Below are 6,305 nucleotides of genomic sequence, written 5' to 3'. Positions count from 1 at the left end.
ATGCCATTGATTCTTCAAAAACCTCCAGAGAACCTGCCTTGCCGTTGCTTAACTGTTCCTGCTTTACTTCAAAAATATCCATTTCATTTTCAATACTTCCTCTGTTTTCCTGCCATTCTACAAGCCTGAATTTTCTGTGCTTTCGACAGTTCTTTGTGGAGTCAGTCATTTACTGCCATTTCCCACTTGCCTTCTCAATTCCATATTTAGACCGTTTGGTGGGTCTTTTTCTTAGCCTTGATGACTTTCACATTTGGACCTACCTGCCTAATCATCCCAGTTTTTTAATTTTGTTTTCCAAGCCACTGTGGAAAAAGCTAACCCACACCCTGCCCCTAGGTTTTATAGAAAGAGAAAGCTGTATCTGATCCCCTCTCCTCTTTACCCTCTCGTGCCAGCCTCATGTCTCCCCGAAAATGAAAGCAGATCTTATCCCAATTCTGGATCTGAATTTCCGAGAAACATGACTTGATTCAACCCTTTCATTAGTAGTAGTAGTAACAGCATTTGTTAAGTGACTACTGTGTGCCAAAAGCACTGTCCTAAGAACTGAGAGAATAATAATAATTGGAGTATTTGATGAGTGATAAAAGAAAATAAGGTTGACAGAATCCCTGTTCCAAATGAGGCTCACGGTCTACGTAAGAGGAAGAACAGATGCTTAGTACCCATTTTACAGACTTAGGAACCAAAGCACAGAGGAGGTATGTGCCTTGCAAGTGTAGGAGCAGGATTAGAACCCAGGCCTGAAGAGAAATAGTTATGGTCCTGGGCCCTCAAGGGGCTCAAAATCTAACAGTAAGAAGGGAAGGGGGTTGACTAGAGAAACCGAAGAAAAGATGAATCAAAACCATTACAAGAAAGGATGACGATAAATATGACAGGGGTAGCAGGTCTTTGGGTCAGATCATCAAGCACAGAAGTCACAGTTGTGGCCATGGTTGTAGTGCTTCCCACGATTCTAAAAATTGAAAAGGCCTCATACTGCTCAATCAAATTAATCAATCATATTTATTGAGCGCCTACTGTGTGCAGCACACTGTACTAAGTTCTTGGGAGAGTTCAATATATCAATATAAAAGACACATTCTTTGCCCAGTTGGAGAGGGTTTTGGAGCAAGGGCTGATGGGAAACAATTACTCTCCCCCTCCCTTCAGAGCCACATCTCCTCCAAGAAGCCTTCCCTGACTACACCTTTCCCTCTTCTCTCCCACTCTCTTCTGCATTGCTCTAACTTGCTCCCTTTCATCCCCCCTCCCAGCCCCAAGCATTTATGTGGCTATCTGTAGTCTATTTATGTCTCCCCCTCTAGACTATAAGCTTGTTGTGGACAGGGAATGTATCCGTTTATTGTTATCTTGTACTCTCCCAAGCGCTTAGCACAGTGCTCTGGACACAGTAAATGCTCAGTAAATACAATTGACTGACTGACTGGCGACATGGGAGTGGGACAGCCTCTCTCCTAAGCAGTGAACCCCAGAAATTGAATGTAAGGGGAGCGGATTCCATTGGAGGCCCCAGTGATCCACAATTATCCTATATATTTTTCCAACACTGGCTCATTCCCCATCTGTTCTATTGCTTAATTTTACTTTATTTCACCCCATACTCCCCTCACTGAACAATTTCCTCTGCAGAAGCTCTGCAAACTCATTTTTCCTTTTGTAGGGGTTGGGGAGGGAGCTCTTCAGTTCTAATTACAAACCTTAAAGATTTAACTGGAATTTTAATATCATAATATTAAACCAAGCCAAAGAAAAAGTTTGGGACCCACCAATGAACTCGACTAAAGAGCAACAGGGAATACAACTTAAAACCCAAGACATGCAAAATCATTTAAGGAAACCCTTATCCCCTACTTAGACTGATTGTGTTCTCTTTATTTCCCCTTTTTTATTGGGGAACAATTAGTTCACAACCCCAAAATGCCGAGAACCCTCTAGAGAAAAGACACACCGAAAACTAAGAACTTCAGCTCATGCCAAAACGTTATCCCAGAACATACCACCCATTGGTGTTTGAGTGAAACTCCTGGCCTTCCACTTCTTGGCACCCGATCAAAACCCCTTTCTCAAAGGAGGCGCTGAAAAGGCATCTGAGTATTAATTTGTCTTTTGTGAGAGGTTTTAGTGCTGTTATAAATCACTCTAAATCACAAACCAGGCCTTAACGGGAGGGTCTATAAAGAAGTGAAATCTCACAAAGATGTCTGAATTTTTTTAATAGCCAGAAATAGATAGGGTGGGCCAGATTCTCAACAACTTGAAGTCTTGCCTCAGTCAAAAAAACCCGAGGTGAATTAAGCACCTCTAGATGTCATGATCGATGAGATTTAAAACTTCCTCAAATTTGGATCTCTGTATTAGGACACTGAGATCAGGAGTTACGGAGAGAGGGGAGAATTAATTTGGGTCAAGAAAAGATTCCTTTTCAAAGTTCAGATGTTGGTATTAACATAACCAGCACAATGAACCCAAGGAAAAGAAAGCTAGGAAGACAGAAATATGTTCTACTCATCCTATTTGATTCCAGGGTGCAAATAAAATTGAAAAAAAATCACTCCAAGGGCTCATCTCTTCCTCCTATCCTCATATCAACAAACACAAATTGGGACAGAGCAACTAAGAATAAAAAATTGCTTTTTTTTATGTTAAGCATTCATTATGTGTCAAGCCCTGTTCTAAGCGCCAGGGTAGACAGAGATACAAGTAAGGCACTTACTATGTGCCAGGCACCGTACTAAGTACTGTGGTGGTGGTTACAAGAAAATTGGGTTGGACACAGTCTCTGTCCCACGTGGAGCTCACACTCTCAATCCCTATTTCACAGATTATGTAACTGAGGCACAGAGAGGTGAAGCGACTTTCCCAAGGTCACATAGCAGACAAGTCGAGGAGCTCCTGTCAGAATAAGGTCAGTCAGTGGAAGCAATGTGGCCTAGTGAATAAAGCACGGGCCTAGGAGTCAGAAGGACCTGGGTTCTAATCCTGACTCTGTCACGTGTCTGCTGGGTGACCTTGGGTAAGTCACTTCATTTCTCTGTGCCTCAGTTCCCTCACCTTTCAAATGGGGATTAAGAGTATGAGCCCCAGGTGGGACATGGACTGTGTCCAACCTGATTAGCTTGAATCTACCCCAGCGCTTAGTACAATACGTGGCACATAGTAAGCACTTAACAAATATCATAAAGATGAAGTAAGGACAGAAATTAGCAAACTGATGGGGTATTTGGTCCAAAAAGGAAAAGCAGGGAGCAATGTAAAATGAGCCTCTCTTCATGCCATTTAATTCTCTATAATTATCTCATAACAACCCCACCCATCTCATTTGCCTTATAAACAAACTTGCATAGTTATAGTTTATACACACAAACACACACAGATTTCTTTCTCAACTAAAACATTGCAGCCATGGAACCGCTGCATACCTGCCTTTTCCAACTTCAACCATCAATCGACCCTACCCTAGGCGATTTCCAAGGGTCTGTCATAAATGCCTAATGATAAATTAAATCTCTTGGTCTCATTTGATGATTCCACTGCAGCAGCTAAAATTATGAGACCCAGTTGAAGCTCCAGGGAGCTACATTTTAGGAAAAGTTTCCTCATTTAAAAGAGAATAAAAGCTGAAAATGTCTTTTTCTAGCCGTTCCTTTCCTGCTCAGTCCCCATCGAATAAAGGCCTACCTCCAACCTCAATTCCTGCCACTTCCTCTTAACCTCTGCCCTCTTTTCCACCCCTGCCTCTCTACCAGACAGTGAAACTGATCTACCCTCCCTGACCTGAGGCTAAGAGGATAACTCCTCCTCCCTTAACTGTCTAGCTTCCTGACCTCTTAAAAAGCCTCATTTAATGAGGTGGGTTGGAGAAAGAGGGTTAGAAACACCTAACCTAGCTTCCCTCCCGGAGTCACAAGCGGTTTCCCGTGGCATGGCTTCAATCATCATTTGAACAAGTTATTTGCAGGGATGAAAGGGGGAAAAAAAAGATCTATCTTTTATTTGAAGCTACCACTTGAATGGGGCTGGACCCAATATGGAAGCTGCAACCTCCTGACAGGAATTTTAAAAGTTACCATGCAAAGGAAAACAGAAATGGCTACCACCAAGTCCTTAAAACTCATTATGGCATAGTGGGTAGAGCACGAGCCTGGGAGTTAGAAGGTCATGGGTTCTAATTCTGGCTCCGCCACTTCGCTGCTGTGTGACCCTGGGCAAGTCACGTCACTTTTCTGTGCCTCAGTTGCCTCATCTGCAAAATGGGGACTCATCTGTAAACTGGGGATTGAGACTGTGAGCCCCATGTGGGACAGTGACTGTGTCCAACTTAATTTGCTTGTATCTACCCCAGCACTAAGTACAGTTCCTGGCACATGGTAAGCACTTAACGAATACCATTATTATTAATACTTTTTATTATTAATGGCTAAAAGGCTTTTTCACATTGGGCAGATAGTAAGAAAATTTTCCCAATCTCCCCTTCAACTTCCAGATCCACATTTACTCCCTCGCTGCCAATATACAGAACTTCTCGACATCATGAACTCACAGATGACCCAAATTTGGTCCACTGTGACTTTGCCCTCTTTATATGTTTGTCTGTGGGCAGGGAACATGTCTACCAACTCTGTTATATTGTATTCCCCCAAGGGCTTAGTACAGTGCTCTGCACACAGTAAGCTCTCAATAAATATGATCGATTGTTTATTCCAAGTTACCCTTGGGCCCTGCAGCTTTTCGGATGCCTAACCCAACTGTTAGAGAAGCAGCATGGCCTATCAATCAATCAATCATATTTACTGAGCCCTTACTATGTGCACAGCACTGTATTAAGCTCTTGGGAGAATACAGTATAACAGAGTTGGTAAATGCAGTCCATGTCCACAGTGAGGTTACAGTCTAGTAGAAAGACCCCAGGCCTGGGGGTCAAGAGTATCTGGGTTTTAATCCCAGCTCCTTCACATGGGAACATGTCTACCAACGCTGTTATATTGTTCTCCCAAATGCTTAGTGCAGTATTCTGCACACACTAAGCACTCAAATTCAATTGATTGATTTACTTAAAGAGCATCTGCTGTGTTACCTCTGGTAGGTCACTTAACTGTACCTCAGTTAATTTACCTGTAAAACGGGGATTAAGACTGTGAGCCCCATGGACTGTGTCTAGTCTGATTATCTTATTTCTACCCCAGTGCCCCAAGTACCCCAGTGCTTGGTACAGAGCTTGGCACATAGTAAATGCAAAATATATACCATTTAAAACAAAAAAACTGTTCCCCAAAGGGCAGAACCTGAAGTAAAGTGAAGACAGTGTTAAAATAACCTTCAGCTATGGTTTTTGGGTCTCTGCTCCACTGACAGCATTCATTCATCCAATCATTTTTCTTGAGCACTTACCGTGTGCAGAGTACTGTACTAAGTGCTCGGAAAGTACAGTTCAGCAACAGAGACAATCCCTTCCCACAACAGTGAGCATTGACATCAGCAAGCTGCTGAGGAGAGGACTTTACCCAGATATGAGATATGATGTTGCCAGGAAAGATGTTGAAGTAAGTTAGTGTACATTTTTTTGTTTCCCCACAAGTGGTATTTATTGAGTGCTTACCATGTGCAGAGCACTGTACTAAACGTTTGGGAGAGTCCAATATGACAGAGTTGGTAGAGACACATTCTTTGTCCACAATGAGCTCACCGTCTAAAGGTAAGTTGGAAACTGTTGGAAAACAGGGTGTAAAATCAAAGTTTTTTTCACAGATAGAAATAGTAGTACTAGTAGAACTATCAAATAGCATTTATTGAACACTGCTAGAACATGTTCAAATCACTTCGTACAGTGCCCTGCACAGATTACGTGCTAAATGGATACCCTGATTAATTGATTGATTGCTGAAAAGTGGGCCTAGTGAGGTTAAGTGACTTGGCTGAGGTCTCAGAGCAGGAAAATAGCAGAGGTGACACCACAACCTAGTTCTCCCGACTTCCAATTTCCACACTCTTGCCCACATTGCAGAGTGAGAACCACTGCAAAGTCGTTCTCCTTCTGTTTTCCTACTATAATGGATCCTTTAAGACTGGATCCTGGCTTGGATGGTGTCAACGTGGCTCCCTCATTCAGATCAGTGGCCAAAAGCCCTCTTTGATGGTGCAAAATCATTGCTGTCCCACAAACGTAGCAAGCACACATCCACGTGGGGCTGTGGTTACCCTGTAGCTGCTGCAGATTACTGCTTCCAAAAAGGAAAAGAAGTTGTTTCATATCTAGTGGTCTAGCCAGGTGGGCAGATGGGAATCCTTTCTTTGTGAAG

The sequence above is a fragment of the Tachyglossus aculeatus genome, chromosome 9, assembly GCF_015852505.1.
Source record: "Tachyglossus aculeatus isolate mTacAcu1 chromosome 9, mTacAcu1.pri, whole genome shotgun sequence".
Taxonomy (NCBI): domain Eukaryota; kingdom Metazoa; phylum Chordata; class Mammalia; order Monotremata; family Tachyglossidae; genus Tachyglossus; species Tachyglossus aculeatus.
The sequence above is the reverse complement of the archived record's forward strand: the minus strand, read 5'-3'. Positions refer to the sequence as shown.